The sequence below is a fragment of the Odocoileus virginianus genome, chromosome 12 (assembly GCF_023699985.2).
Source record: "Odocoileus virginianus isolate 20LAN1187 ecotype Illinois chromosome 12, Ovbor_1.2, whole genome shotgun sequence".
Lineage (NCBI taxonomy): Eukaryota > Metazoa > Chordata > Mammalia > Artiodactyla > Cervidae > Odocoileus > Odocoileus virginianus.
This window is the reverse complement of record NC_069685.1, coordinates 44,508,483-44,526,279: the sequence shown is the minus strand read 5'-3', so window position 1 is coordinate 44,526,279 and position 17,797 is coordinate 44,508,483. Positions and strand designations below refer to the sequence as shown.

Here is a 17,797-nt window from a genome sequence, read left to right as displayed (position 1 = left end):
ATATCATATATCTGTCTTTCTCTTCCTGACTTCACTTAATATGATCATCTCTAGGTCCATCTGTGTTGCCGCAAATGGCATGATTTCATTCATTTACTATGGCTGAGTAATTCAGTCCTCAACTTATAATATTACTAACCAAGCATTTTACATCAGCTATTGTGATGAACTATAGCAATATCCTTAGGGTTGCTTCATTAAGGACCACAGTACCATTGGTGGTATCCCAAAGGTGGGGATTAATTTGTTTCATACTGTACACAGGTATGTTTCACTAATGAAGGATGGAGTGTGGGTTCTTTCTTCACAAGTCTACTATTTTGACTTTTCAAGCATGTTCTCTATAGAAAGGTTTTCACTGTTGTTGGTTCTAAGATGTGTTTTGTACATGATATGGAAAGTTCACCCAGAACTCTATGTGATAATATTTGTCCTATGTTTTTCTGCTGGAGATCTTCCAGGACACCTCCATGTCATATGTTCCCATTCTTTCTTCCCTCCTTCTTATCAGAAACCTGGTTTTATTTGAATACCCATCCTTACTTACAGCAAGTGGATTCAGAGAATGCTGACATCATCCTCCATCATAGCCAAGCATTGTGGTACTATCCCCTTGACTGGATTTAGATGAGTTTAGAAAGTCAGCCTCAAACATTTCATAGTATCTGGTGATTGTTTTGGGGGCAAGCGATCAAAGATTGAATCTGGCACAAGCTGATCAAGAGGAAGCACTTCCATTTGATAGTTGCAGGAGAGCTGCGCTTCTTTCTCTGGCTGAATGTGAGCAAAGAATCCCTTTGCCCAGGGGTTTGATGATATCCACGAAGGCCGCATGGAGGACAAAACCAAGCAACAGCGGAGCAGAACTGAGAGAAGTACAGTGAAACAGGGTGGGCTCCCTGGACTGGCCACCACCCCCGAGCCTGCCGCCCCAGACTCCTTAGGAGGTGGCATGAGACATTTGCTCGTGGTGTTGGCATGTGTGAACTAGGCCCCCTGATTCTTGCATTCTGAGATCATCTCAACTGAGGACATACTGGTACCTCATCAATGCAGTAATAAGACCCTTAGGTGGCCCACAATCTGTTGTCTGTAAGCAGGAGACCTAGGAGAGCTGGTGGTGTAAGCCCAGGCAGGGTCCATAGGTCTGAGAAGCAGAGGAGCTGGTGGTATTAATCCCAGTCCGAAAGTAGGACAAGATGAGATGTCCCAGCTCCAGCAGTGAGGCAAGGGACAAGGGGGTAAATTTCCTCCTTTTCTTAGTGTATAATGTAATACTGATATAAAGAAAAGGAGAATAATACTATAATTATATAAATATATACACATATGGAGATAGATATATAGCTATGTACCTATTTCTCTGTCCATTATCTGTCCATTATCTATTTACCTATCATCCCCCTATTATCTATCATGTATCTATCTATCTGGGTATCCTGGGTGGTAAAGAATCCACCTGCCAATGCAGAAGATGCAAGAGACAGGGGTTTGATCCCTAGGTCAGAAAGATCCCCTAGAGAAGGAAATGGCAACCAACTCCAGTAGTCTTGCCTGGAAAATTCTATGGACAGAGGAGCCTGATGGGCTACAGTCTAGAGGGTCGTAAAGAATTAACACGACTGAGCAACTGAGCACATTTATCTATCATCTATCATCTGTATATTATCTATCTATCTACCTACCTACCTACCTATTGATCAGGTTTTCTTTGGAAAACCTTGACAGATACAGGAGAAGAGAAAGGAATAGGGGAGAGGGAACAGGAGGAGAGAAAAAGGGAAAAGATAGTCTCTTTCACCAAAGTAAGAGTCGAGAAGGCATGTCTTCTGCATTTGTATTCATAATCTCTTTGAAGCAAAAGAGGAATTGTATTTAAGGATAAATCAATCCCTTTTGCTTAGGCTAAATTTAAGGAATAATTTAACCACACAACTGAAAAGACTGGTTTATACCAACTGAAAAGACAGATTTTTTTCCCCCTAATTTCCCCATATTGCAAAGCTCTAACTCTGCATTTACCACCCGTCACACAAAGATTAATAGAGCAAAGAGCTTGTGGAAATGTTACTTAAAAAAGGAGTTTTCTTTAATTCTACACCAACTCAAATTTTCAGCATCTATTGAAATTTCCAGTTTTCTTAGCATCTGTCAAGAAAATAATGCTTTTTTTGATCACTTCTGAGTTAAAGAACACTGGGAAAACAGTTAAGCCCCACATGAGAAAACCACTACTTTTTGAAAATACATATTTTAATGTGCTCTTTGGAAAAAATGTTCAAAAATTTTAATAATATTCTTTTCTCATGACTGACACATAATTACCAGCATGTTTATATTTAGACTCTTCATGTTTTGTATGAGAGCTCTCTGCCTTCCCTTATGCTTTACAGCCAACATTGTGAATGCAGAATGACTTCTTATTTAAGATAAACATTATCTAAAAGAAAGAAACTAAGGTATCCTAGAGACTCTCTTATTTGGGGCTGTTCTTCACATGCTATTCTATTACAGGACATTTGTATTTTCAAGTCTTGGGTTCTTATTAAAAAGACACCAGATGCATACTAAGTTAACCTTAAAATGCATTCCAATATACAGTACATGCCAGGGAAGGCAATGGCAACCCACTCCAGTACTCTTGCCCGGAAAATCCCATGGACAGAGGGGCCTGGTAGGCTGCAGTCCATGGGGTTGCGAAGAGTCGGACACGACTGAGCGACTTCACTTTCATTTTTCACTTTCATGCATTGGAGAAGGAAATGGCAACCCACTCCAGTGTTCTTGCCTGGAGAATCCCAGGGAGGGCAGAGCCTGGTGGGCTGCCATCTATGGGGTCACACAGAGTTGGGCACAACTGAAGTGACTTAGCAGCAGCAGCAGCATACAGTACATGCAGACGAATACTGCTTGATTCCCCTTACATAAGGTATTGAGAATAGTCAAACCCATAGAGTCAGAAAATATATTGGTAGATGCCAAGGGCCAGGGGGTGAGGTGGATGGGGAATTAGTGTTTAGTGGGGACAGCGTTTCAGTTTGGGAAGGTGAAAAAGTTGGGAGATGGATGATGGTGAGAGTGGTACAGCAATGTGAATATCCTTAGTGCCACTGAACTGTACAGTTAAATATGGTTAAATTAGTATGTTTTATATTATGTGACTTTTACCACAATAAAAAAAAATTTAAAAAGACAACAAATGCCATTTGTCCATTCATATCAAATGTCAAATGTCATTCACGTCTTGACAATATTTTTGGATGGTGGAGTCACCAGCTTTCGTAGAAGCTATGCAGTCAGACATCTGAATACTTAGTCTTATCTGACAGATTTGCATGCTTCTTTGAAGAGTAAGTTTGCAAAATCTATGCGAGCAAGCAACATAAAGAGGCACAGTGGAATCCATGTGTGCCCCTTACAGCATCTGTGTCTTTCTTCTTGCTTTAATAGTCAGAGACACTTCGAGGAACCATTTCTCATCCTTGGGAAATGGACTTGGGAAAATCAGGATTTGAGACTTGCATAGTCCTCAACATTGTGCTACCAAGAGGGGATCAGCCTGAGGGTGACGCTGGTTCCTGGGTGAGAACCAGTATGAGAGAATTTCAGGGAAGCAGACTCAGATTCTGGGTGATATCACATAACTTTTTCGAGTAAGATTGGTCAGAAGTCAGCCTTTGGTCTTTGAAATTATGTTTCCAGAGGACTTGGCTCATTGCTAGGGACATCTGGTCTACCCATTTCCTCAGTACTGAAGCCTCAGTTTTATTTAGGTATAGACTTGCCATATATTGCACACCCCTAGAATTGTACTATAATGCAGCCCTCTTTCAGAGCCCCTGGACTCAGCCCAAAGACTTCATTTCCCAAATATGACCATATGATTATGTTCTGACTGAGGAGTTATAAGCAGAAGTGTAGGGGGAGGCTCCTTACAGGAAGCAGACTCTGATATTAGGTGAATTTTAGGTTCCTTTCCTTCCTCCTCTTTAAGTCTGTAACTCAAACTTGATGGCTGGGGCTCATTAGCTGTTTTGGATCATGAGGTGATTTGAGAATGGAGTCCCATGGTGGAGAGATACATCCAGGTGGCTCCTGGAGCCCTGATAACCAGGAAGTCACCATATGTGTCTCAAAATGCCTACCTCTGGACTTCTTTCTGATGCAAAAGAGATAAACCTCCATTGCTGTTACAGTCGTTGTATTTTGGGGTCTCTTGAATGCAGCCAAATGAATCTAATTTTACACAGTGAGTCAATCAATTCTGATTTCTGCATAAACCAATTTGGATCGAATTTGAATATGTCCTAACAGATTCATCATTGTCATCCTGTGCCCACACAACAGTTTACTTAAGTCTCCATGTACAGAACTTAGCTATTATTACTTACTATTTTTTTAAATTAAAGTATAGTTGATTTACAATGTTGTATTATTTTCAGGTGTAGAGCAAGTGATTCAATTATACACAGATATTTACTTACTGTTTAAAATGCTAAAGTCATTCCATTTAAAATTGAGTCATTTCATCTTTATAGGACATTCAAAGCTTATTTCCCCATGATTTCTTGAAAAACTTGCAGAAGAATAATATTGAGAAAATAATAAATACTTCAATATTTTGTGCTAATATCCACAAACATACCTTCTTTCTTTGTTATTATTCTTAATAGTAACAAGGGTATTTATTGTACAGTCACTAAGTGCCAGATCCTGTGCCAAACATTTCACTTTGACTCAGTACATTTTACATCATCCTATAAGGTATCTTCATTGATGAAATCATTATTATGCCCACATTCTAGATAAGAAAAGTGAGGTGCAGAGAGGTAATCTAATTTGCAAAGGGTCCACACAATTATAAGCTCTCACGCCTGGGATACTAATTCAGCTCCATCTGATTCATTCTATATCACAAGCATGTTTATAAGAGACTCTACTGTGGGCGAGACACTGGTCTAAGTGCTACAGATCCAGCATGAGCCCCACAGGCCTTGCCTCTATTTCCTTGGTGTTTGTAGGCTGAACAAAATCAATCTATTATATGTTAGGTGTCAAGAAACACCATGGAGAGAAAGAAATAGAGATAAGGAGGTCAGAGTGAGATAGCATGCTCTTTAGATAAGGTGGTGGAGGTTGCTGTTGTTCAGTTGCTAAGTCTTGCTTGACTCTTTGTGACCCATGGACTGTAGCACACCAGGTTCCTCTGTCCTTCAGCATCTCCGAGAGTTTGCTCAAATTCATATCCATTGAGTTAGTGATGCCATCTAATCAGCTCATCCTCTGCCTCCCCTTCTCCTTTTGCCTTCAATCCTTCCCTGCATCTGGGTCTTTTCCAATGAGTTGGCTCTTTACATCAGGTGGCCAAAGTATTGGGGCTTCAGCTTCAGCATCAGTCCTTCCAATGAATATTCAGGGTTGATTTCCTTTGGGATTGACTGGTTTGATATCCTTGCTGTCCAAAGGACTCTTAAGATACAGTGACAGAGGAAGCTTTCCTGATGAATTTGGATTTTATGGACCACAATCTGGACCATGTGGTATATAATGCCAAATTCTATCTCTAACATTCCAGTTGAGCTATTTCAAATCCTGAAAGATGACGCTGTGAAAGTGCTGCACTCAATATGTCAGCAAATTTGAAAAACTCAGCAGTGGCCACAGGACTGGAAAAGGTCAATTTTCATTCCAATCCCAAAGAACGCTCAAACTACCACACGATTGCACTCATCTCACACGCTGGTAAAGTAATGCTCAAAATTCTCCAAGCCAGACTTCAGCAATACATGAACCGTGAACTTCCAGATGTTCAAGCTGGTTTTAGAAAAGGCAGAGGAACCAAGGATCAAATTGCCAACATCCCCTGGATCATCGAAAAAGCAAGAGAGTTCCAGAAAAACATCTATTTCTGCTTTATTGACTATGCCAAAGCCTTTGACTGTGTGGATCACAATGAACTGTGGAAAATTCCAAAAGAGATGGTAATACCAGACCACCTGACCTGCCTCCTGAGAAATCTGTATGCAGGTCAGGAAGCAACAATTAGAACTGGACATGGAACAACAGACTGGTTTCAAATAGGAAAAGGAGTATGTCAAGGCTGTATATTGACACCGTGTTTATTTAACTTATATGCAGAGTAGATCATGAGAAACGCTGGGCTGGAAGAAGCACAAGCTGGAATCAAGATTGCCGGGAGAAATATCAATAACCTCAGATATGCAGATGGCACCATCCTTATGGCAGAAAGTGAAGAGGAACTAAAAAGCCTCTTGATGAAAGTGAAAGAGGAGAGTGAAAAAGTTGGCTTAAAGCTCAACATTCAGAAAACTAAGATCATGGCATCTGGTCCCATCACTTCACGGGAAACAGATGGGGAAACAGTGGAAGCAGTGTCAGACTTTATTTTGGGGGGCTCCAAAATCACTGCAGATGGTGATCGCAGCCATGAAATTAAAAGACACTTACTCCTTGGAAGGAAAGTTATGACCAACCTAGATAGCATATTAAAAAGCAGAGACATTACTTGGCCAACAAAGGTCTGTCTAGTCAAGGCTATGGTTTTTCCAGTGGTCATGTGTGGATGTGAGAGTTGGACTGTGAAGAAGGCCGAGTGCTGAAAAATTGATGCTTTTGAACTGTGGTGTTGGAGAAGACTCTTGAGAGTCTCTTGGACTGCAGGAGATCCAACCAGTCCATCCTAAAGGAGATCAGTCCTGGGTGTTCATTGGAAGGCCCGATGCTGAAGTTGAAACTCCAGTACTTTGGCTACCTCATGCAAAGAGTTGACTCATTGGAAAAGACCCTGATGCTGGGAGGGATTGGGGGCAGGAGGAGAAGGGAACGACAGAGGATGAGATGGCTGGATAGCATCACTGACTCGATGGACATGAGTTTGAGTAAACTCTGGGAGTTGGTGATGGACAGGGAGGCCTGGCGTGCTGCAATTCATGGGGTCACAAAGAGTCAGACATGACTGAGCGACTGCACTGAACTGAACTGAACCCTAACATATAAGCAGGTAGCTAGTATCTCAAAAATACATGGATCCTGATATCTTCCAAAAGTTTGAGTTGCGTTTAGGTCATCTCTTTTGTGAGAAAAATATCAAGTTCCACAGATAGACAACAGTGGCTTGGCTATTGGCCTAGATGTCTGAAAAGCCCGTGGATCATCTATGCAATCCTGTTTTCTGAGAGGTGTTTTACCTTCTGGTAATTGCTGCCAAGATTCTGGAGGTCCTGGAGTGAGCAAGTCCTTAGCAAATAATTCAAGAGACAAGGAAATGTTGATGCTGAGATTTAGTGGCAAGCATGCCCTTAGATCAGTTACCAGCTCTCTTTTTCCTGTACCACCTTCAACTCTTGGATAATGAGGTTAATTGGAAGGTTAATGGAAGCAGTACAGCCAACAAATTTTATGATCCAGTGGAAATCACCAAAGAGGAAGATGATGAAGTTAACCAAAGAATGTGAGGAAGATTTAAGAAGAATAAACATCATGAGTGTGTGTGAGTTGGGGGGGTCTCCCAGGACTCTGCAAAGATGGAAGGCATTCATTTGATTCTAAGTGTCAGGAAGGTTTGTTTCGCTCAAGAGGGGAAGTAACAAGTACAGGGCCAAGTAGTCAAAATTGAGATGTTGAGAGTGTGATCATGGCTCAGACTACCTGCTCTGGCTACCCTGAATCTTTTGGAAACTCTTTATGGAGCGGCATGTGGTGGGAAATGTATCCGTGTTTACTGCAGAAAATATACTTTTCTCATGCTAATGTTACTATTTAAATTTGTTTTTATTTTTAGGGAAGTTTTCATGCAAAGTGATTTAGTCACTAAGCCCTGTCTGACTCTTGCGACCCCATTGACTGTAGCCCTCCAGGCTTCTCTGTCCATGGGAGTTTCCAGGCAGGAATATTGGAGTTGCCATTTTCTTCTCCAGGGGATCTTCCCAACCCAGGGGTCAAACCCTGGTCTCCTGCATTGCAGGTGGCAAAAAGGTCAAACCTTACAGCATAACTGGACTCCAAGGGAGGGGATGTTCTCAACTTGCAGAAGAAGAAACTGAGACAAAGATAAGAAGAGATTATGTCTTCATTAGATCAGCAATGGGCAAATTATGGCCAGCAAGCTATAGTGTTTGTACAGCCTGCAGCTAAGAATAGTTTTTATATTTGGGAGAAAAAGACAGTTTTTACATTTGGAAAAAAATCAAGAGAAGCAAACTTTTTTTTGGTGACACATGTACATTACATAAAATTCAAATTTCAGTCCCCAGAAATAGTTCCACTGGGACTCAGCCACGCCCATGTGCTTACGTGTTATGGCTGCTTCTGAGCTACAAGAATACGGCTGAATCGTTGCAACAAAGACTGTATGGTCTGCAAACCTGAAAATATTTACTATCTGTGCCCTCATAGAAAGCATTTGTCAACGCCATTGCTTTTGGCCCTTTTGGAGCTATTGCTCCTTTTACATAACAAATGAAGTAGTGCTGACTTTATTATCCAAAATAAGAACCATAATGAATATAATCTTCCAACACACATGCTTAAAAAGAAACAGTATAACATTGTAACTGAATTATAAAAGCAGAAATAAAAGTGAATTGTTTATAATAAAATAATATGTACTTCAATGCATGCATTTGGGGGCAGGAGCTATAAAAAAAGACATAATGGTGCATGCAGGCTAATTTCACCTAATTGTCAAAGGAGTGTGAATAAGATAACTATTAGTGCAGATGGACACTGATGCCTGTATTTGCAATACAAACTCCACAGCTGGTATTGATGCAGTTCCTTAACCACACTTTTGATTGACAGGAGCTGGTGCTATTGATAGAACAACACAGTCATTGAGAAATGGTGGCTCATCGGGAAGGAAGTAAGAGAAAACAAAAGCCAACCTTTATTTTCACCCAATGATCTTCTTCCATTTACTGGACCCAACCAGTGGGCAAGACAGCCCACTGGAGGTGATCCACACAAGAAACACTTCAATAGCATAGCTCAGGGTGCAGAAGAGTGAAGTGTGGGCCCACAGACCATGTGGAGAATGTACAGACCACCATCTCAAAAAACAGCATGATGGCCCTCTCAGTTTCCCAAACCAAAGGTTTAGCACTGTACTGTCTAACGTGATAGACATTAGCTCATATGAGTATTGAAATTTAAATTAATTCAATCACATGAAATATTCAGTTCCTCACTGATACAAACCACCTTTCCAGAGCTCAATAATCCCATGGGGCAATGGCCACCATATTAGACAGCTCATATTTTAGAACATCTCTTTTTTTTTCCATATATTTTTATTAGTTGGAGGCTAATTACTTTACAGTATTGTAGTGGTTTTTGCCATACATTGACATGAATCAGCCATGGATTTACATGTGTTCCCCATCCCGATCCCCCCCTCCCGCCTCCCTCCCAATCCCATCCCTCTGGGTCTTCCCAGTGCACCAGCCCTGAGCACTTGTCTCATGCATCCAACCTGGGCTGGTGATCTGTTTCACCCTTGATAGTATACTTGTTTCAGTGCTGTTCTCTCAGACCATCCCACCCTCGCCTTCTTCCACAGAGTCTAAAAGTCTGTTCTGTACATCTGTATCTCTTTTTCTGTTTTGCATATAGGGTTATCATTACCATCTTTTAAAATTCCATATGTATGCATTAGTATACTGTATTGGTCTTTATCTTTCTGGCTTACTTCACTCTGTATAATGGGCTCCAGTTTCATCCATCTCATTAGAACTGATTCAAATGAATTCTTTTTAATGGCTGAGTAATATTCCATAGTGTATCTGTAACACAGCTTCCTTATCCATTCATCTGCTGATGGGCATCTAGGTTGCTTCCAGAACATCTCAGAGTTTCCCAGGTGGCACAGTGGTAAAGAATCTGCCTGCCAATGCAAGAGATGCAAGAGAAGTAGGTTTGATCCCTGGGTTGGGAAGATCCCCTGGAGGAGGAAATAGCAACCCCCTCCAGTAATCTTGCCTGGAAAATCTCATGGACAGAGGAAACTGGTGGGCTACAGTCCACAAATTCCAAAGAGTTGGACACGACGGAGTAACTGAGCAACGAGAGTCCTGTTGGACTATAAGAAAACAGTGGCTAATCTAGGCTATTTCATCTCCCCATCCAAAAACACTCCTTATCATAAGCAGTTTCTGATGGCTATACTGAGAAAGGACAACCCAAGACCTTCCACTTGTCTTCAATATCGCCATCATCCTAGCCCAAGTCCTCATCCTTTTCCACTTGGACCATTAAAGTAGCCTCCAGTGTGATATTTCCATTTTCATTGTTGCCCCCCTTCCAAATTTGTTCTTCCCTTGGTGTTCAGAGTGATATTTTAAAAACAGATCATGAATCAGATGAGATTTAAACACAGAGAAATCAGAAATCAGACTGCACGTATCATGGCTGATAAGGTACCTACTCCAGGGTCTGCTTGCCCTGACCTCATCTCCCCATCTCACTGTTCTCCAGCTTCACTGGATGCTCTCTATTCTAAGGCTCATCAAGCTGGCCTTGCTGTGGGCTTTGGCATCCACTTCTCCTTCTGTCTGGAAAGCCAGCTCTTCTCAGATCTCTCCATTTGGGTCCTTTATGGCAGCTCAAATATCACCCCTGCAGAGATGACCCCATCTCAAAGAGTTTGACCAGCCAGTCCTTCTCCTTCCCAATCTTCGGTAATATTTTCTCCTAAACATAGATCAGTTCTGAATTCACCTTGGCCAATTATTTTTCACTTGTTTTTTAAGTTGAACAATGCTTGGTTTGGGCTTCCCAGGTGGTACGAGTGGTAAGGAACCCTCCTGTCAGTGCAAGAGACATGAGATGCATGGGTTTGACCCCTGCGTTGGGAAGATCCCTTGGAGGAGGGCATGGAAACCCACTCTAGTATTCTTGCCTAGAGAATCTCATGGACAGAGGAGTCTGGCGTGCTGCAGTCCAAAGGATCTCAAAGAGTCGGACATGACTGAAGCAACTTGGCATGCATGCTTGGTTTACAAAGTTGTCTTAGTCTCAGGTATAGAGCAAAGTAATTCAGATATTTATATATAAAGAAAATACATAAATATGTATGTATTTATATGGAGTTTCCCTGGTGGCTCAAATGGTAAAGCGTCTGCCTACAATGCGGGAGACCCAGGTTCGATCCCTGGGTTGGGAAGATCTCCTGGAGAAGTAAATGGCAACTCACTCCAGTATTATATATTCTTTTTCTATTATATGTAATTACAAGATATTGAATACAGTTCCCTGTGCTATATAGTAGGTCCTTGTTGTTTATTTGTTTGATATATAGCACTGTGTGTATGTTAATTCCAAATTCTTAGTTTATCCCACCCACCCCCCTTCCCCTTTGGTAGCCGTAAGTGTGTATTCTATGTCTGTGAGTCTATTTCAGTTTTATAAATATGTTCATCTGGATCATTTTTTTTAGATTCCACACATTAAGTGATATCACACATTTTTCCTTTTCTGCCTGACATATTTCCCTTAATATGATGTCTATGTCGATCCATGTTGTTGCAAGAGCATTATTTCATTCTTTTTTATGGCTGAGTAGTAGTCCATTATATTAATACAATATGCAGCACACTTCCTTTATCCATTCATCTCTTTGTGGACATTTAGGTTGCTCTCATGTGTTGGCTGTTGTGAATAGTGCTGCTATGAACATTGGGGTACATGTATCTTTTCAAATGACAGTTTTGTCTGGATGGATGCCCAGGACTGCTGGATCATATGGTACATTTTTTACCAGCCACCTCCCATGAGTGGGATGCATGCTCTGTTATCCCCTTCTCACAAAGGCCAGTGCCTGGCACATAGAGGGAGCTCGGTAAGTGCTTCTTCAATGGACTGCCTTTCTGGGGTGCCTGCAAAATGAGTTACTTCATGAGCATTTGTTCACTGAGAACAACCAGTTGTACAGCCTCTGGGGCTGTAATAACCACACGACTAAACAACAATAGCAGTAAGTCTCCCGATTTGTTTTGCGCCATGTACCTTTAAAAGCACCAAGGTGCAGCCGCCACTGTCTCATTATAAATCACCTCTGGAGAGGACAGCTCATTGGCGAGCATCAAAGGGAGCACAGTGGGCGGAAAAGAAAAGGCAGTGGCTTTGTGCGTAATAAATAATTCATTTTCAGATGACTTTCCCTATTTCAGTTAAGACTTCTCAATTTCATATTTTTACGAGTGCACATTCTTGCATTTGCATTTTCCAAAGATCTTGCCACATACTGAACTGATCAACAGCCTTAACTCTGTTTTCAGAGAGGTGCGGCGCACAGGTTGTGAGCACTGACTCTGCAGCCCGTCTATCTAGAATCTAATTCCACCTCAGTGTCTCAACTGAATTGCTTGGCGCCATTCTTCAAACACTGCATGCTTTTATCCATCTGTGAAATGGGCATAAGAATAGTCCAGGGACATCCCTGGTGATCCAGTGGTTAAGAATCTGCCTGCCATTGCAGGTGTGGACAGGGTTCAGTCCCTGCTCTGGGAAGATCCCAAACCTGTGTGTCTTAGACTAAGCCCATGCACCACAATTATTGAGCCTGTGTGCTTAGAGCCTATGATCTGCAACAAGAGAAGCCAGTGCAATGAGAAGCCCGCACACCACAACTAGAGGGCAGCAATAAAGACCCAGCAGAGCCAAAAATAAATAATAAAATAAAAGTAAATAAAATAAAAAAAAGAGTAGTACCAACATCAGTGGGTCTCTTAGAATTGAATGAGTTAATCCCTGCAAGGAGGGACCTAGAGCCATACCTGGTACATAATAAACAGTAAGGATCCAGTGTCATTATGACTGACGGTGTTTTGGGGAGTCATAGGGACTCAACAGACACACAAAGAAAAGAGTGCATCTTGGAGCAGAGATTTTTCTCAAGGCCTGTTGCAGCGTCTGAATTTGCACTTGGTTGAGAAAGTATAGAAATGAAAGCAGTGCCATGCCGTCCAATGTGACTGAATTTTCAAAAAGTCTGAGAAAACAACAGAGGGTATCTGGCATATTAATTAGCAGGCTGACACAGGAAAAGGATATCACGAAAAGTCAAATAAGAAAAAGAGCCAAGAAATCTGCTTTGATGACAAAAATGAAAAGAAACTTCATTACTGGAGCCAAGAGAGAGAGTTTTTCTTCCATAATTTGGGAGCCTTATCTCAAGTCCAGATCTCAGAAGGTGACTGTCAGGGCACATGACCTGTGCTAAGTTCACAGCTGATGGGGGATGAAGCAGCTGGTGTGACCCTACAAGACCCGCACGGCTCTAGTGAGTGGTAAAACTGTTCTCCAGGCTTCTAGTATGGGTGTTACCATGCCTTCAGCCAGGAATACAAATGTGAAGGGGACATGGTTTGCTAACAACCACGGTGTTTGCAGGAGATCATCCAGGAAAGGTGGTGTGCAAGAAGATTAACTCCTGAAGATCCTAAAATCAGGGGAAGGTACGGGAGAAGAAAGGGCAGTTCATTTGCTTTAAGGAGACAAATGTATTCGATTCAGGAAAGCTTACTTAAAATGCATTTATTTCATCAGGAGCTTTACAATAGCAAATTATATGGTAATGAGCGTGGGGGTGAGTTTTGTCTGTAAGGTTTACAGAAATGGAATTTCTGCTGAATCCTGGAATTAGGAGGACATGCCTTGATTGGTAAGATTTAAGAAGATGCAAATGAGACCAGGAGGGAAGAGGTTATTTGATGATTACTTTCTTGAAACCCCCAAAATTGTAGAAGAAAGAACTCAGGCCTCAGTCAAATAAGAGAAGGATCTGGCTACATCTAAACTGCATGGTTCCCTGGGACTTTCCTGCTGGTCCATTGGCTAAGACACTGTGCTCCCAATGCAGGGGGCCTGGATTCGATCCCTGGTCAAGGAACTAGATCCCACAAGTTCCAAATAAGAGTGTGTGTGTCACAACTTAAGATCCTGTGTGCTGCAACTGAAACCCGGCACAGCTAATATATAAATAATAAAATTTTAAAAATGGCTGCTACCTGCTCTGGTCTGGCTTATGAGGCCCTTAACTAAGGCAAACTCAAGAGAAGAAGGCATTTGGTTTGGACGTACATGGTAAGTCAGGAGTGGCGCCCTGGAGTCTCGCTCCTTCTACTTTGGAAGAGGGACCTGGAGATAAGAAGGATTTAGGTGGAGTTCAAACAGTAAGATGACATAAGGAAGGACTTTGAAGGTACATAAAAGGACATCCTGAGTTTATGTCTTTCTAAGCATCTTGGGTACAGCTGTTGCTCCCAATGGTGTGATCTCAACCAGCAAAAAGAACTGAAGAGTATGTGAATTCCCCAACTTGATTGTTACCCTCACTGTGAGCAAGGAAATTGTGCAGTAGTCACAGCAGAAGGTTCAATAAGAATCACGTGCGGCTGTGAAGATCCAGAAGGACTCCCTGGAGGAGGCAGTGGGGGAAATGGGCTTATACAGAGAATTCTGAGTGATATCTGTTCTCCCACGAGTGTCATGTTTGAAGAAAGCTTTGGAATATATCAAATCTCACTTCATCAAGAGCACATGGCACATCTGACTCTGTTTTTGCTTAAAAACTATGTTGGCCTTCCCCAAGCATCTTCAGGGCTGGGTCTGGCAGACACATCTGTACTCTTATATCATCTTATGTAAATGCCATGGAACGTCACCATCACCAAGTCACTTTAGGGTAACAGTTCTCCTTTTGATTATTTTCAAGGATAACTGCCTGTCCAGACTGTGTCTTGTGATTAATTTATATCTAAAGTTCCAACTCAATTCTAATAACTAAAATTCAGGGACTTCCCTGGTAGTCAAGTGGCTAATACTCTATGCTAATACTCTGTGCTCCCAGGGGGCACAGGTTCAATCCCTGGTCAGGTAACTAGATCCCACACGCTGCAACTAAGAGTTTGCAAGCCGCAACTAAAGATTTCACATGCCTCAATGGAGATCAAAGATCTCATGTGCCACAACTAAGACCCGGTGTAATCGAATATAAATAAATATTAAAAAAATAAAATTCAGTGGTCAAGGCTGAGACACAGCAAAATCAGAAACATCAGAAGCTCAGCATTAAGAGGAGGGTCTGCCCTTACAATCCAGAGGAGAGCTGAGTCACCCACATCCATCCTGCATTAAGAATAGCCATCATATTTATGGTACCCAAATTGCTACTGCCCAGCATGAATGAAAACATTGTTTGTTTTATATTAAAATAAAGAACACACGTTAATAGGTTTGAAAGGATATTCAACTAACTGATACGGCTTTCAAATTGATGAATATCAGTTTCATCATTGTTGAATCCCCACAGAAGCTCAAAACACTTGCTTTAGCCAAAACACAGGAGGCAGATAGGAGAGAATGATAAAGAGCCTTGATAAACTGGGTGCCCACTCCCCACCCCGGAAGAATATCTTCTGACTCTTCTAGGAAATGCAAACATGCTCCCCAGAACCCGACAATGACATGCAGTTACAGACAAACACTAATTAGACTAACGGCAATGCTCATTTAATGACCTTTTCTTCAGTATTTTCTCCCAAAGGACAAAAAAAAAAAAAAGATTTACTCAGGAGATAGTAAGGGATCATTTTCTGAAGAGAAAAAAAAAATACTGTAATAACAGAGAGATACACAAATGGACTTAGGCAAAAGACAGATTTTAAGGCCATGGACATCAGGAAAAAATATGCAAAATATTGAGAAAGAAATAAGCATCTTTTGGAAAATGAACTTTGAATGGAAGGTTTTAACTGCGTCTCATCTCAAAGCTTTCCTGGAGATGAAGTTACACATCTCAGAAAGAACAGAGGGGCCGTGTGCTCACCCCTGGTATACAGGGAGTCACAACTGCATTTATTTTAGCATTATTTTCTAAAGATTATAGTCCTACCTATTCAAATATGCTGTGGGGGGGGGACATTTTAATATTTGGAGGTTTTACAAGAACACAAAAAACAGGCATGATTTTTCCTCTTGGTTATAATTAGGAAGAGAGGAAAAGATTTCCACTATGGAAAAGATCAGTAGATTTGACTGCAAAAAAATTAAACAAATACCCACAAACTTTCGCATGCTATAATATATACAGTAAGTGACACCAGAAGACAAATGGTAAACTGGGAGGAATATTTATAGCGTGTTGATCGAAAGGCATGAAAACAGAAAGTAGAAGGCGTTTTTAAGGGCTGGTGGGGGGGCGCAGGGCGGGGCTAGTGTTCAGTGAGTGTAGAGTTTCAGGGTTGCCAGATGAAAATATTCTGAAGATCTGTTGCACAGCAGTGAAAATATTTAACACTAATAAACTGGACAATTAAACGGGACTGGGGCTTTCTAGGTGGCGCTAGTGGTACAGAACCTGTCTGCTAATGCTGGAGACAGAAGAGATGCAGTCTCTGGGTCCCCTGGAGGAGGGCAGTTTGGTGGCTCTTATAAAAAAATACTGCAAATTCTTTGATTACCATCCTTTGATTCAAAGGTATTTCTAAAAGTTTATCAGAGATGTGGGCAAAGAATTGAGCGTGAAAATGTAGATGACAGGAAATTTTATAATAGAAAATTCTTTTAAAAAAATTTTAAGTTTTTGTGATGCTATCATATAATCACTGCAGATGGTAATCGCAACCATGAAATTAAAAGACACTTGCTCCTTGGAAGTAAAGCAATGACAAACCTAGATAGTGTATTAAAAAAGCAGAGATTTCATTTGGCCAACAAAGGTCCATATAGTCAAAGCTACGGTTTTTCCAGCAGTCATGTATGGATGTGAGAGCTGGACATGAAGGCTGAGTGCTGAAGAATTGATGCTTTCATGCTGTGGTGTTGGAGAAGACTCTTGAGAGTCCCTTGGACAGAAGGGAGATCAAACCAGTCAATCCTAAAGGAAATCAACCCTGAATATTCACTGGGAGGACTGATGCTGAAGCTGAAGATCCAATACTTTGGCCACCTGATGCAAAGACCCGACTCACTGGAAAAGACCCTGATGCTGGGAAAGATTGAAGACAGAAGGAGAAGGGGACATCAGGGGATGAGATAGTTAGACAGCATTACTGACTCAATGGACATGAACTGGAGCAAACTCTTGGAGACAGAGGAGCCTGGCATGCCACAGTCCACGGGATTGCAGAGTCAGACATGACTTAGCGACTGAACAACAAAAACAACCATATATAGGGGAACTTTGGGGTTGGGTCTAAACTCAGACTCATCTTTTCCCCCACATCCTTCCTTCACACCTATAACCAATATATTGAAAAGTCCTCTCATTTACCTGCTAAGATGTATCCTACAATGGTCTACCTCTGCATCTCTCCACAAAGATCGCCACAGTCCACTGGAGTGGACCAGAATAACCTCAGCGTTTCCCGATATACATCTACACATACACATTCCCCATGTACATCTTTCACCAAAGACATCTACAGCTGGACACAGGCGTTCCTGTGATAAAACTCAGTCTCCCAGCCTCCCTGGCCCTGGACATGATCACTCAGCTGAGTTCACGGGCTGATGGGATGGGAGCAGAGGTGGTGGATTCAGAGAAGGGTCACCTCCTTCACGGAGAGAGGCACATCCTCCCCTTGCACCCTTCTCCTACTCCTCTTGGCTGCCACATGGACACGTCTGTTATTAATTTGGGGCCATGTGGATAAGGTCAGTGTCTTTGGAGTCACTTGGCAAGAGGATAGAATGATGCTATGTCCTACCCCTGGGGGCCACCTGGTAACGCTGCTCACATTCAGATGGGAGAGGTGGGCACAAGAAGACACCACATTTC

At 41.8% G+C, this 17,797-nt stretch overlaps 1 protein-coding gene and 1 non-coding gene across 4 annotated transcripts in view; one reads left to right on the top strand and one right to left on the bottom strand.

Moving 5' to 3' along the window:
* Positions 1-17,797, bottom strand: part of TMEM132D (transmembrane protein 132D) — an 852,888-nt gene that overhangs the window by 244,659 nt on the left and 590,432 nt on the right. The window lies entirely within an intron of this gene.
* Positions 11,108-11,179, top strand: TRNAC-ACA (transfer RNA cysteine (anticodon ACA)). Its single transcript has one exon. It is a non-coding gene; the product is annotated as a tRNA-Cys (tRNA).